The following is a 16,156-nucleotide window of genomic DNA, read 5'->3' on the forward strand; positions in this document are numbered from 1 at the left end:
GGAGGGTTTTCAGGAATCAGAAATATTTTCCTCAAAAAAAATATGTTCCAACCCATTATTTTCAGGCTGGCGGGTATGAAAATCTTTAAATCGATTTATCTCCGTTAATATGGCTCGAATGGAGATTTGGAGGGTTTTCAGGTGTCAGAAATTTTTTCCAAAAAAAAAATTTCTAACCTATTATTTTCAGGCTGGCGGGTATGAAAATCTTTAAATCGATTTATCTCCGTTAATATGGCTCTAATGGAGACTTGGAGGGTTTTCAGGTGTCAGAAATATTTTCCTAAAAAAAAAATGTTCCAACCCATTATTTTCAGGCTGGCGGGTATGAACATCTTTAAATCGATTTATCTCCGTTAATATGGCTCTAATGGAGATTTGGAGGGTTTTCAGGTGTCAGAAATATTTTCCTCAAAAAAAAAATGTTCCAACCCATTATTTTCAGGCTGGCGGGTATGAAAATCTTTAAATCAATTTATCTCCGTTAATATGGCTCTAATCGAGATTTGGAGGGTTTTCAGGTGTCAGAAATTTTTTCCTCAAAAAAAATGTGTCATCCCATTATTTTCAGGCTGGCGGATATGAAAATCTTTAAATCGATTTATCTCCATTAATATGGCTCTAATCGAGATTTGGAGGGTTTTCAGGTGTCAGAATTTTTTCCTAAAAAAAAATGTTCTAACCCATTATTTTCAGGCTGGCGAGTATGAAAATCTTTAAATCGATTTATCTCCGTTAATACGGCTTTAATCGAGATATTGAGGGTTTTCAGGTGTCAGAATTTTTTTCTTCAAAAAAAAATGTTCCAACCCATTATTTTCAGGCGGGTATGAACATCTTTAAATCGATTTATCTCCGTTAATATGGCTCTAATGGAGACTTGGAGGGTTTTCAGGTGTCAGAAATATTTTCCTAAAAAAAAAATGTTCCAACCCATTATTTTCAGGCTGGCGGGTATGAAAATCTTTAAATCAATTTATCTCCGTTAATATGGCTCTAATCGAGATTTGGAGGGTTTTCAGGTGTCAGAAATTTTTTCCTCAAAAAAAATGTGTCATCCCATTATTTTCAGGCTGGCGGATATGAAAATCTTTAAATCGATTTATCTCCGTTAATATGGCTCTAACCGAGATTTGGAGGGTTTTCAGGTATCAGAATTTTTTTCCTCAAAAAAAAATGTTCCAACCCATTATTTTCAAGCTGGCGGGAATGAAAATCTTTAAATCGATTTATCTCCGTTAATATGGCTATAATGGAGATTTGGAGGGTTTTCAGGTGTCATAAATTTTTTCCTTAAAAAAAATGTTCTTACCCGTTATTTTCAGGCTGGCGGGTATGAAAATCTTTAAATCAATTTATCTCCGTTAATATGGCTCTAATCGAGATTTGGAGGGTTTTCAGGTGTCAGAAATTTTTTCCTCAAAAAAAATGTGTCATCCCATTATTTTCAGGCTGGCGGATATGAAAATCTTTAAATCGATTTATCTCCATTAATATGGCTCTAATCGAGATTTGGAGGGTTTTCAGGTGTCAGAATTTTTTCCTAAAAAACAAATGTTCTAACCCATTATTTTCAGGCTGGCGAGTATGAAAATCTTTAAATCGATTTATCTCCGTTAATACGGCTTTAATCGAGATATTGAGGGTTTTCAGGTGTCAGAATTTTTTTCTTCAAAAAAAAAATGTTCCAACCCATTATTTTCAGGCGGGTATGAACATCTTTAAATCGATTTATCTCCGTTAATATGGCTCTAATGGAGACTTGGAGGGTTTTCAGGTGTCAGAAATATTTTCCTAAAAAAAAAATGTTCCAACCCATTATTTTCAGGCTGGCGGGTATGAAAATCTTTAAATCAATTTATCTCCGTTAATATGACTCTAATCGAGATTTGGAGGGTTTTCAGGTGTCAGAAATTTTTTCCTCAAAAAAAATGTGTCATCCCATTATTTTCAGGCTGGCGGATATGAAAATCTTTAAATCGATTTATCTCCGTTAATATGGCTCTAACCGAGATTTGGAGGGTTTTCAGGTATCAGAATTTTTTTCCTCAAAAAAAAATGTTCCAACCCATTATTTTCAAGCTGGCGGGAATGAAAATCTTTAAATCGATTTATCTCCGTTAATATGGCTATAATGGAGATTTGGAGGGTTTTCAGGTGTCATAAATTTTTTCCTTAAAAAAAAATGTTCTTACCCGTTATTTTCAGGCTGGCGGGTATGAAAATCTTTAAATCAATTTATCTCCGTTAATATGGCTCTAATCGAGATTTGGAGGGTTTTCAGGTGTCAGAAATTTTTTCCTCAAAAAAAATGTGTCATCCCATTATTTTCAGGCTGGCGGATATGAAAATCTTTAAATCGATTTATCTCCATTAATATGGCTCTAATCGAGATTTGGAGGGTTTTCAGGTGTCAGAATTTTTTCCTAAAAAACAAATGTTCTAACCCATTATTTTCAGGCTGGCGAGTATGAAAATCTTTAAATCGATTTATCTCCGTTAATACGGCTTTAATCGAGATATTGAGGGTTTTCAGGTGTCAGAATTTTTTTCTTCAAAAAAAAATGTTCCAACCCATTATTTTCAGGCGGGTATGAACATCTTTAAATCGATTTATCTCCGTTAATATGGCTCTAATGGAGACTTGGAGGGTTTTCAGGTGTCAGAAATATTTTCCTAAAAAAAAAATGTTCCAACCCATTATTTTCAGGCTGGCGGGTATGAAAATCTTTAAATCAATTTATCTCCGTTAATATGGCTCTAATCGAGATTTGGAGGGTTTTCAGGTGTCAGAAATTTTTTCCTCAAAAAAAATGTGTCATCCCATTATTTTCAGGCTGGCGGATATGAAAATCTTTAAATCGATTTATCTCCGTTAATATGGCTCTAACCGAGATTTGGAGGGTTTTCAGGTATCAGAATTTTTTTCCTCAAAAAAAAATGTTCCAACCCATTATTTTCAAGCTGGCGGGAATGAAAATCTTTAAATCGATTTATCTCCGTTAATATGGCTATAATGGAGATTTGGAGGGTTTTCAGGTGTCATAAATTTTTTCCTTAAAAAAAATGTTCTTACCCGTTATTTTCAGGCTGGCGGGTATGAAAATCTTTAAATCAATTTATCTCCGTTAATATGGCTCTAATCGAGATTTGGAGGGTTTTCAGGTGTCAGAATTTTTTTCCTCAAAAAAAATGTGTCATCCCATTATTTTCAGGCTGGCGGATATGAAAATCTTTAAATCGATTTATCTCCATTAATATGGCTCTAATCGAGATTTGGAGGGTTTTCAGGTGTCAGAATTTTTTCCTAAAAAACAAATGTTCTAACCCATTATTTTCAGGCTGGCGAGTATGAAAATCTTTAAATCGATTTATCTCCGTTAATACGGCTTTAATCGAGATATTGAGGGTTTTCAGGTGTCAGAATTTTTTTCTTCAAAAAAAAATGTTCCAACCCATTATTTTCAGGCGGGTATGAACATCTTTAAATCGATTTATCTCCGTTAATATGGCTCTAATGGAGACTTGGAGGGTTTTCAGGTGTCAGAAATATTTTCCTAAAAAAAAAATGTTCCAACCCATTATTTTCAGGCTGGCGGGTATGAAAATCTTTAAATCAATTTATCTCCGTTAATATGGCTCTAATCGAGATTTGGAGGGTTTTCAGGTGTCAGAAAAATTTTCCTCAAAAAAAAATGTTCCAACCCATTATTTTCAGGCTGGCGGGTATGAAAATCTTTAAATCGATTTATCTCCGTTAATACGGCTTTAATCGAGATATTGAGGGTTTTCAGGTGTCAGAATTTTTTTCTTCAAAAAAAAATGTTCCAACCCATTATTTTCAGGCGGGTATGAACATCTTTAAATCGATTTATCTCCGTTAATATGGCTCTAATGGAGACTTGGAGGGTTTTCAGGTGTCAGAAATATTTTCCTAAAAAAAAAATGTTCCAACCCATTATTTTCAGGCTGGCGGGTATGAAAATCTTTAAATCAATTTATCTCCGTTAATATGGCTCTAATCGAGATTTGGAGGGTTTTCAGGTGTCAGAAATTTTTTCCTCAAAAAAAATGTGTCATCCCATTATTTTCAGGCTGGCGGATATGAAAATCTTTAAATCGATTTATCTCCGTTAATATGGCTCTAACCGAGATTTGGAGGGTTTTCAGGTATCAGAATTTTTTTCCTCAAAAAAAAATGTTCCAACCCATTATTTTCAAGCTGGCGGGAATGAAAATCTTTAAATCGATTTATCTCCGTTAATATGGCTATAATGGAGATTTGGAGGGTTTTCAGGTGTCATAAATTTTTTCCTTAAAAAAAATGTTCTTACCCGTTATTTTCAGGCTGGCGGGTATGAAAATCTTTAAATCAATTTATCTCCGTTAATATGGCTCTAATCGAGATTTGGAGGGTTTTCAGGTGTCAGAAATTTTTTCCTCAAAAAAAATGTGTCATCCCATTATTTTCAGGCTGGCGGATATGAAAATCTTTAAATCGATTTATCTCCATTAATATGGCTCTAATCGAGATTTGGAGGGTTTTCAGGTGTCAGAATTTTTTCCTAAAAAACAAATGTTCTAACCCATTATTTTCAGGCTGGCGAGTATGAAAATCTTTAAATCGATTTATCTCCGTTAATACGGCTTTAATCGAGATATTGAGGGTTTTCAGGTGTCAGAATTTTTTTCTTCAAAAAAAAATGTTCCAACCCATTATTTTCAGGCGGGTATGAACATCTTTAAATCGATTTATCTCCGTTAATATGGCTCTAATGGAGACTTGGAGGGTTTTCAGGTGTCAGAAATATTTTCCTAAAAAAAAAATGTTCCAACCCATTATTTTCAGGCTGGCGGGTATGAAAATCTTTAAATCAATTTATCTCCGTTAATATGGCTCTAATCGAGATTTGGAGGGTTTTCAGGTGTCAGAAATTTTTTCCTCAAAAAAAATGTGTCATCCCATTATTTTCAGGCTGGCGGATATGAAAATCTTTAAATCGATTTATCTCCGTTAATATGGCTCTAACCGAGATTTGGAGGGTTTTCAGGTGTCAGAATTTTTTTCCTCAAAAAAAATGTGTCATCCCATTATTTTCAGGCTGGCGGATATGAAAATCTTTAAATCGATTTATCTCCATTAATATGGCTCTAATCGAGATTTGGAGGGTTTTCAGGTGTCAGAATTTTTTCCTAAAAAACAAATGTTCTAACCCATTATTTTCAGGCTGGCGAGTATGAAAATCTTTAAATCGATTTATCTCCGTTAATACGGCTTTAATCGAGATATTGAGGGTTTTCAGGTGTCAGAATTTTTTTCTTCAAAAAAAAAAATGTTCCAACCCATTATTTTCAGGCGGGTATGAACATCTTTAAATCGATTTATCTCCGTTAATATGGCTCTAATGGAGACTTGGAGGGTTTTCAGGTGTCAGAAATATTTTCCTAAAAAAAAAATGTTCCAACCCATTATTTTCAGGCTGGCGGGTATGAAAATCTTTAAATCAATTTATCTCCGTTAATATGGCTCTAATCGAGATTTGGAGGGTTTTCAGGTGTCAGAAAAATTTTCCTCAAAAAAAAATGTTCCAACCCATTATTTTCAGGCTGGCGGGTATGAAAATCTTTAAATCGATTTATCTCCGTTAATATGGCTCTAATGGAGATTTGGAGGGTTTTCAGGTGTCAGAAATTTTTTCCTCAAAAAAAATGTGTCATCCCATTATTTTCAGGCTGGCGGATATGAAAATCTTTAAATCGATTTATCTCCATTAATATGGCTCTAATCGAGATTTGGAGGGTTTTCAGGTGTCAGAATTTTTTCCTAAAAAACAAATGTTCTAACCCATTATTTTCAGGCTGGCGGGTATGAAAATCTTTAAATCAATTTATCTCCGTTAATATGGCTCTAATCGAGATTTGGAGGGTTTTCAGGTGTCAGAAAAATTTTCCTCAAAAAAAAATGTTCCAACCCATTATTTTCAGGCTGGCGAGTATGAAAATCTTTAAATCGATTTATCTCCGTTAATACGGCTTTAATCGAGATATTGAGGGTTTTCAGGTGTCAGAATTTTTTTCTTCAAAAAAAAAAATGTTCCAACCCATTATTTTCAGGCGGGTATGAACATCTTTAAATCGATTTATCTCCGTTAATATGGCTCTAATGGAGACTTGGAGGGTTTTCAGGTGTCAGAAATATTTTCCTAAAAAAAAAATGTTCCAACCCATTATTTTCAGGCTGGCGGGTATGAAAATCTTTAAATCAATTTATCTCCGTTAATATGGCTCTAATCGAGATTTGGAGGGTTTTCAGGTGTCAGAAAAATTTTCCTCAAAAAAAAATGTTCCAACCCATTATTTTCAGGCTGGCGGGTATGAAAATCTTTAAATCGATTTATCTCCGTTAATATGGCTCTAATGGAGATTTGGAGGGTTTTCAGGTGTCAGAAATTTTTTCCTCAAAAAAAATGTGTCATCCCATTATTTTCAGGCTGGCGGATATGAAAATCTTTAAATCGATTTATCTCCATTAATATGGCTCTAATCGAGATTTGGAGGGTTTTCAGGTGTCAGAATTTTTTCCTAAAAAACAAATGTTCTAACCCATTATTTTCAGGCTGGCGGATATGAAAATCTTTAAATCGATTTATCTCCGTTAATATGGCTCTAACCGAGATTTGGAGGGTTTTCAGGTGTCAGAATTTTTTTCCTCAAAAAAAATGTGTCATCCCATTATTTTCAGGCTGGCGGATATGAAAATCTTTAAATCGATTTATCTCCATTAATATGGCTCTAATCGAGATTTGGAGGGTTTTCAGGTGTCAGAATTTTTTCCTAAAAAACAAATGTTCTAACCCATTATTTTCAGGCTGGCGAGTATGAAAATCTTTAAATCGATTTATCTCCGTTAATACGGCTTTAATCGAGATATTGAGGGTTTTCAGGTGTCAGAATTTTTTTCTTCAAAAAAAAAAATGTTCCAACCCATTATTTTCAGGCGGGTATGAACATCTTTAAATCGATTTATCTCCGTTAATATGGCTCTAATGGAGACTTGGAGGGTTTTCAGGTGTCAGAAATATTTTCCTAAAAAAAAAATGTTCCAACCCATTATTTTCAGGCTGGCGGGTATGAAAATCTTTAAATCAATTTATCTCCGTTAATATGGCTCTAATCGAGATTTGGAGGGTTTTCAGGTGTCAGAAAAATTTTCCTCAAAAAAAAATGTTCCAACCCATTATTTTCAGGCTGGCGGGTATGAAAATCTTTAAATCGATTTATCTCCGTTAATATGGCTCTAATGGAGATTTGGAGGGTTTTCAGGTGTCAGAAATTTTTTCCTCAAAAAAAATGTGTCATCCCATTATTTTCAGGCTGGCGGATATGAAAATCTTTAAATCGATTTATCTCCATTAATATGGCTCTAATCGAGATTTGGAGGGTTTTCAGGTGTCAGAATTTTTTCCTAAAAAACAAATGTTCTAACCCATTATTTTCAGGCTGGCGGGTATGAAAATCTTTAAATCAATTTATCTCCGTTAATATGGCTCTAATCGAGATTTGGAGGGTTTTCAGGTGTCAGAAAAATTTTCCTCAAAAAAAAATGTTCCAACCCATTATTTTCAGGCTGGCGGGTATGAAAATCTTTAAATCGATTTATCTCCGTTAATATGGCTCTAATCGAGATTTGGAGGGTTTTCAGGTGTCAGTAATTTTTTCCTCAAAAAAAATGTGTCATCCCATTATTTTCAGGCTGGCGGATATGAAAATCTTTAAATCGATTTATCTCCGTTAATATGGCTCTAACCGAGATTTGGAGGGTTTTCAGGTATCAGAATTTTTTTCCTCAAAAAAAAATGTTCCAACCCATTATTTTCAAGCTGGCGGGAATGAAAATCTTTAAATCGATTTATCTCCGTTAATATGGCTATAATGGAGATTTGGAGGGTTTTCAGGTGTCATAAATTTTTTCCTTAAAAAAAAATGTTCTTACCCGTTATTTTCAGGCTGGCGGGTATGAAAATCTTTAAATCAATTTATCTCCGTTAATATGGCTCTAATCGAGATTTGGAGGGTTTTCAGGTGTCAGAAATTTTTTCCTCAAAAAAAATGTGTCATCCCATTATTTTCAGGCTGGCGGATATGAAAATCTTTAAATCGATTTATCTCCGTTAATATGGCTCTAACCGAGATTTGGAGGGTTTTCAGGTATCAGAATTTTTTTCCTCAAAAAAAAATGTTCCAACCCATTATTTTCAAGCTGGCGGGAATGAAAATCTTTAAATCGATTTATCTCCGTTAATATGGCTATAATGGAGATTTGGAGGGTTTTCAGGTGTCATAAATTTTTTCCTTAAAAAAAATGTTCTTACCCGTTATTTTCAGGCTGGCGGGTATGAAAATCTTTAAATCAATTTATCTCCGTTAATATGGCTCTAATCGAGATTTGGAGGGTTTTCAGGTGTCAGAATTTTTTTCCTCAAAAAAAATGTGTCATCCCATTATTTTCAGGCTGGCGGATATGAAAATCTTTAAATCGATTTATCTCCATTAATATGGCTCTAATCGAGATTTGGAGGGTTTTCAGGTGTCAGAATTTTTTCCTAAAAAACAAATGTTCTAACCCATTATTTTCAGGCTGGCGAGTATGAAAATCTTTAAATCGATTTATCTCCGTTAATACGGCTTTAATCGAGATATTGAGGGTTTTCAGGTGTCAGAATTTTTTTCTTCAAAAAAAAAAATGTTCCAACCCATTATTTTCAGGCGGGTATGAACATCTTTAAATCGATTTATCTCCGTTAATATGGCTCTAATGGAGACTTGGAGGGTTTTCAGGTGTCAGAAATATTTTCCTAAAAAAAAAATGTTCCAACCCATTATTTTCAGGCTGGCGGGTATGAAAATCTTTAAATCAATTTATCTCCGTTAATATGGCTCTAATCGAGATTTGGAGGGTTTTCAGGTGTCAGAAATATTTTCCTAAAAAAAAAATGTTCCAACCCATTATTTTCAGGCTGGCGGGTATGAAAATCTTTAAATCAATTTATCTCCGTTAATATGGCTCTAATCGAGATTTGGAGGGTTTTCAGGTGTCAGAAATTTTTTCCTCAAAAAAAATGTGTCATCCCATTATTTTCAGGCTGGCGGATATGAAAATCTTTAAATCGATTTATCTCCGTTAATATGGCTCTAACCGAGATTTGGAGGGTTTTCAGGTGTCAGAATTTTTTTCCTCAAAAAAAATGTGTCATCCCATTATTTTCAGGCTGGCGGATATGAAAATCTTTAAATCGATTTATCTCCATTAATATGGCTCTAATCGAGATTTGGAGGGTTTTCAGGTGTCAGAATTTTTTCCTAAAAAACAAATGTTCTAACCCATTATTTTCAGGCTGGCGAGTATGAAAATCTTTAAATCGATTTATCTCCGTTAATACGGCTTTAATCGAGATATTGAGGGTTTTCAGGTGTCAGAATTTTTTTCTTCAAAAAAAAAAATGTTCCAACCCATTATTTTCAGGCGGGTATGAACATCTTTAAATCGATTTATCTCCGTTAATATGGCTCTAATGGAGACTTGGAGGGTTTTCAGGTGTCAGAAATATTTTCCTAAAAAAAAAATGTTCCAACCCATTATTTTCAGGCTGGCGGATATGAAAATCTTTAAATCGATTTATCTCCATTAATATGGCTCTAATCGAGATTTGGAGGGTTTTCAGGTGTCAGAATTTTTTCCTAAAAAACAAATGTTCTAACCCATTATTTTCAGGCTGGCGAGCATGAAAATCTTTAAATCAATTTATCTCCGTTAATATGACTCTAATCGAGATTTGGAGGGTTTTCAGGTGTCAGAAATTTTTTCCTCAAAAAAAATGTGTCATCCCATTATTTTCAGGCTGGCGGATATGAAAATCTTTAAATCGATTTATCTCCGTTAATATGGCTCTAACCGAGATTTGGAGGGTTTTCAGGTATCAGAATTTTTTTCCTCAAAAAAAAATGTTCCAACCCATTATTTTCAAGCTGGCGGGAATGAAAATCTTTAAATCGATTTATCTCCGTTAATATGGCTATAATGGAGATTTGGAGGGTTTTCAGGTGTCATAAATTTTTTCCTTAAAAAAAAATGTTCTTACCCGTTATTTTCAGGCTGGCGGGTATGAAAATCTTTAAATCAATTTATCTCCGTTAATATGGCTCTAATCGAGATTTGGAGGGTTTTCAGGTGTCAGAAATTTTTTCCTCAAAAAAAATGTGTCATCCCATTATTTTCAGGCTGGCGGATATGAAAATCTTTAAATCGATTTATCTCCGTTAATATGGCTCTAACCGAGATTTGGAGGGTTTTCAGGTATCAGAATTTTTTTCCTCAAAAAAAAATGTTCCAACCCATTATTTTCAAGCTGGCGGGAATGAAAATCTTTAAATCGATTTATCTCCGTTAATATGGCTATAATGGAGATTTGGAGGGTTTTCAGGTGTCATAAATTTTTTCCTTAAAAAAAATGTTCTTACCCGTTATTTTCAGGCTGGCGGGTATGAAAATCTTTAAATCAATTTATCTCCGTTAATATGGCTCTAATCGAGATTTGGAGGGTTTTCAGGTGTCAGAATTTTTTTCCTCAAAAAAAATGTGTCATCCCATTATTTTCAGGCTGGCGGATATGAAAATCTTTAAATCGATTTATCTCCATTAATATGGCTCTAATCGAGATTTGGAGGGTTTTCAGGTGTCAGAATTTTTTCCTAAAAAACAAATGTTCTAACCCATTATTTTCAGGCTGGCGAGTATGAAAATCTTTAAATCGATTAATCTCCGTTAATACGGCTTTAATCGAGATATTGAGGGTTTTCAGGTGTCAGAATTTTTTTCTTCAAAAAAAAAAATGTTCCAACCCATTATTTTCAGGCGGGTATGAACATCTTTAAATCGATTTATCTCCGTTAATATGGCTCTAATGGAGACTTGGAGGGTTTTCAGGTGTCAGAAATATTTTCCTAAAAAAAAAATGTTCCAACCCATTATTTTCAGGCTGGCGGGTATGAAAATCTTTAAATCAATTTATCTCCGTTAATATGGCTCTAATCGAGATTTGGAGGGTTTTCAGGTGTCAGAAAAATTTTCCTCAAAAAAAAATGTTCCAACCCATTATTTTCAGGCTGGCGGGTATGAAAATCTTTAAATCGATTTATCTCCGTTAATATGGCTCTAATGGAGATTTGGAGGGTTTTCAGGTGTCAGAAATATTTTCCTCAAAAAAAATATGTTCCAACCCATTATTTTCAGGCTGGCGGGTATGAAAATCTTTAAATCGATTTATCTCCGTTAATATGGCTCGAATGGAGATTTGGAGGGTTTTCAGGTGTCAGAAATTTTTTCCAAAAAAAAAATTTCTAACCTATTATTTTCAGGCTGGCGGGTATGAAAATCTTTAAATCGATTTATCTCCGTTAATATGGCTCTAATGGAGACTTGGAGGGTTTTCAGGTGTCAGAAATATTTTCCTCAAAAAAAAAATGTTCCAACCCATTATTTTCAGGCTGGCGGGTATGAAAATCTTTAAATCAATTTATCTCCGTTAATATGGCTCTAATCGAGATTTGGAGGGTTTTCAGGTGTCAGAAATTTTTTCCTCAAATAAAATGTGTCATCCCATTATTTTCAGGCTGGCGGATATGAAAATCTTTAAATCGATTTATCTCCATTAATATGGCTCTAATCGAGATTTGGAGGGTTTTCAGGTGTCAGAATTTTTTCCTAAAAAACAAATGTTCTAACCCATTATTTTCAGGCTGGCGAGTATGAAAATCTTTAAATCGATTTATCTCCGTTAATACGGCTTTAATCGAGATATTGAGGGTTTTCAGGTGTCAGAATTTTTTTCTTCAAAAAAAAATGTTCCAACCCATTATTTTCAGGCGGGTATGAAAATCTTTAAATCGATTTATCTCCGTTAATATGGCTCTAATGGAGACTTGGAGGGTTTTCAGGTGTCAGAAATATTTTCCTAAAAAAAAAATGTTCCAACCCATTACTTTCAGGCTGGCGGATATGAAAATCTTTAAATCGATTTATCTCCATTAATATGGCTCTAATCGAGATTTGGAGGGTTTTCAGGTGTCAGAATTTTTTCCTAAAAAACAAATGTTCTAACCCATTATTTTCAGGCTGGCGAGCATGAAAATCTTTAAATCGATTTATCTCCGTTAATACGGCTTTAATCGTGATATTGAGGGTTTTCAGGTGTCAGAATTTTTTTCTTCAAAAAAAAATGTTCCAACCCATTATTTTCAGGCGGGTATGAACATCTTTAAATCGATTTATCTCCGTTAATATGGCTCTAATGGAGACTTGGAGGGTTTTCAGGTGTCAGAAATATTTTCCTAAAAAAAAAATGTTCCAACCCATTAATTTCAGGCTGGCGGGTATGAAAATCTTTAAATCGATTTATCTCCGTTAATATGGCTCTAACCGAGATTTGGAGGGTTTTCAGGTATCAGAATTTTTTTCCTCAAAAAAAAATGTTCCAACCCATTATTTTCAAGCTGGCGGGAATGAAAATCTTTAAATCGATTTATCTCCGTTAATATGGCTATAATGGAGATTTGGAGGGTTTTCAGGTGTCATAAATTTTTTCCTTAAAAAAAATGTTCTTACCCGTTATTTTCAGGCTGGCGGGTATGAAAATCTTTAAATCAATTTATCTCCGTTAATATGGCTCTAATCGAGATTTGGAGGGTTTTCAGGTGTCAGAAATTTTTTCCTCAAAAAAAATGTGTCATCCCATTATTTTCAGGCTGGCGGATATGAAAATCTTTAAATCGATTTATCTCCGTTAATATGGCTCTAATCGAGATTTGGAGGGTTTTCAGGTGTCAGAATTTTTTTCCTAAAAAACAAATGTTCTAACCCATTATTTTCAGGCTGGCGGGTATGAACATCTTTAAATCGATTTATCTCCGTTAATATGGCTCTAATCGAGATTTGGAGGGTTTTCAGGTGTCAGTAATTTTTTCCTCAAAAAACAAAAAATGTTCCAACCCATTATTTTCAGGCTGGCGGGTATGAAAATCTTTAAATCGATTTATCTCCGTTAATATGGCTCTAATCGAGATTTGGAGGGTTTTCAGGTGTCAGTAATTTTTTCCTCAAAAAACAAAAAATGTTCCAACCTATTATTTTCAGGCTGGCGGGTATGAAAATCTTTAAATCAATTTATCTCCGTTAATATGGCTCTAATCGAGATTTGGAGGGTTTTCAGGTGACAGAAATTTTTTCCTCAAAATAAATGTGTCATCCCATTATTTTCAGGCTGGCGGATATGAAAATCTTTAAATCGATTTATCTCCGTTAATATGGCTCTAATGGAGATTTGGAGGGTTTTCAGGTGTCAGAATTTTTTTCCTAAAAAACAAATGTTCTAACCCATTATTTTCAGGCTGGCGGGTATGAACATCTTTAAATCGATTTATCTCCGTTAATATGGCTCTAATGGAGATTTGGAGGGTTTTCAGGTGTCAGAAATATTTTCCTCAAAAAAAAATTTTTTCTTACCCATTATTTTCAGGCTGGCGGGTATGAAAATCTTTAAATCGATTTATCTCCGTTAATATGGCTCTAATGGAGATTTGGAGGGTTTTCAGGTGTCAGAAATATTTTCCTCAAAAAAAATATGTTCCAACCCATTATTTTCAGGCTGGCGGGTATGAAAATCTTTAAATCGATTTATCTCCGTTAATATGGCTCGAATGGAGATTTGGAGGGTTTTCAGGTGTCAGAAATTTTTTCAAAAAAAAAAAATTTCAATCCCATTATTTTTAAATCGATTTATCTCCGTTAATATGGCTCTAATGGAGACTTGGAGGGTTTTCAGGTGTCAGAAATATTTACCTAAAAAAAAATGTTCCAACCCATTATTTTCAGGCTGGCGGGTATGAAAATCTTTCAATCGATTTATCTCCGTTAATATGGCTCTAATCGAGATTTGGAGGGTTTTCAGGTGTCAGAAATATTTTGCTCAAAAAAAAAATTTTCTTACCCATTATTTTCAGGCTGGCGGGTATGAAAATCTTTAAATCGATTTATCTCCGTTAATATGGCTCTAATGGAGATTTGGAGGGTTTTCAGGTGTCAGCATTTTTTTCCTAAAAAACAAATGTTCTAACCCATTATTTTCAGGCTGGCGGATATGAAAATCTTTAAATCGATTTATCTCCGTTAATATGGCCCTAATGGAGATTTGGAGGGTTTCCAGGTGTCAGAAATTTTTTCCTCAAAAAAAAATGTTCCAACCCATTATTTTCAGGCTGGCGGGTATGAACATCTTTAAATCGATTTATCTCCGTTAATATGGCTCTAATCAAGATTTGGAGGGTTTTCAGGTGTCAGAAATATTTTCCTCAAAAAAAAAAAATTCTTACCCATTATTTTCAGGCTGGCGGGTATGAAAATCTTTAAATCGATTTATTTCCGTTAATATGGCTCTAATGGAGATTTGGAGGGTTTTCAGGTGTCAGAAAAATTTTCCTCAAAAAAAAATGTTCCAACCCATTATTTTCAGGCTGGCGGGTATGAAAATCTTTAAATCGATTTATCTCCGTTAATATGGCTCGAATGGAGATTTGGAGGGTTTTCAGGTGTCAGAAATTTTTTCCTCAAAAAAAAATGTTCCAACCCATTATTTTCAGGCTGGCGGGTATGAAAATCTTTAAATCGATTTATCTCCGTTAATATGGCTCTAATGGAGATTTGGAGGGTTTTCAGGTGTCAGAAAAATTTTCCTCAAAAAAAAATGTTCCAACCCATTATTTTCAGGCTGGCGGGTATGAAAATCTTTAAATCGATTTATCTCCATTAATATGGCTCTAATCGAGATTTGGAGGGTTTTCAGGTGTCAGAATTTTTTCCTAAAAAACAAATGTTCTAACCCATTATTTTCAGGCTGGCGAGTATGAAAATCTTTAAATCGATTTATCTCCGTTAATACGGCTTTAATCGAGATATTGAGGGTTTTCAGGTGTCAGAATTTTTTTCTTCAAAAAAAAATGTTCCAACCCATTATTTTCAGGCGGGTATGAACATCTTTAAATCGATTTATCTCCGTTAATATGGCTCTAATGGAGACTTGGAGGGTTTTCAGGTGTCAGAAATATTTTCCTAAAAAAAAAATGTTCCAACCCATTAATTTCAGGCTGGCGGGTATGAAAATCTTTAAATCAATTTATCTCCGTTAATATGGCTCTAATCGAGATTTGGAGGGTTTTCAGGTGTCAGAAATTTTTTCCTCAAAAAAAATGTGTCATCCCATTATTTTCAGGCTGGCGGATATGAAAATCTTTAAATCGATTTATCTCCGTTAATATGGCTCTAACCGAGATTTGGAGGGTTTTCAGGTATCAGAATTTTTTTCCTCAAAAAAAAATGTTCCAACCCATTATTTTCAAGCTGGCGGGAATGAAAATCTTTAAATCGATTTATCTCCGTTAATATGGCTATAATGGAGATTTGGAGGGTTTTCAGGTGTCATAAATTTTTTCCTTAAAAAAAATGTTCTTACCCGTTATTTTCAGGCTGGCGGGTATGAAAATCTTTAAATCAATTTATCTCCGTTAATATGGCTCTAATCGAGATTTGGAGGGTTTTCAGGTGTCAGAAATTTTTTCCTCAAAAAAAATGTGTCATCCCATTATTTTCAGGCTGGCGGATATGAAAATCTTTAAATCGATTTATCTCCGTTAATATGGCTCTAATCGAGATTTGGAGGGTTTTCAGGTGTCAGAATTTTTTTCCTAAAAAACAAATGTTCTAACCCATTATTTTCAGGCTGGCGGGTATGAACATCTTTAAATCGATTTATCTCCGTTAATATGGCTCTAATCGAGATTTGGAGGGTTTTCAGGTGTCAGTAATTTTTTCCTCAAAAAACAAAAAATGTTCCAACCCATTATTTTCAGGCTGGCGGGTATGAAAATCTTTAAATCGATTTATCTCCGTTAATATGGCTCTAATCGAGATTTGGAGGGTTTTCAGGTGTCAGTAATTTTTTCCTCAAAAAACAAAAAATGTTCCAACCTATTATTTTCAGGCTGGCGGGTATGAAAATCTTTAAATCAATTTATCTCCGTTAATATGGCTCTAATCGAGATTTGGAGG

The sequence above is a fragment of the Ochlerotatus camptorhynchus genome, unplaced genomic scaffold, assembly GCF_037179485.1.
Source record: "Ochlerotatus camptorhynchus isolate MF236.1 unplaced genomic scaffold, CSIRO-AGI_Acam_v1.1 ptg000302l, whole genome shotgun sequence".
NCBI lineage: Eukaryota > Metazoa > Arthropoda > Insecta > Diptera > Culicidae > Ochlerotatus > Ochlerotatus camptorhynchus.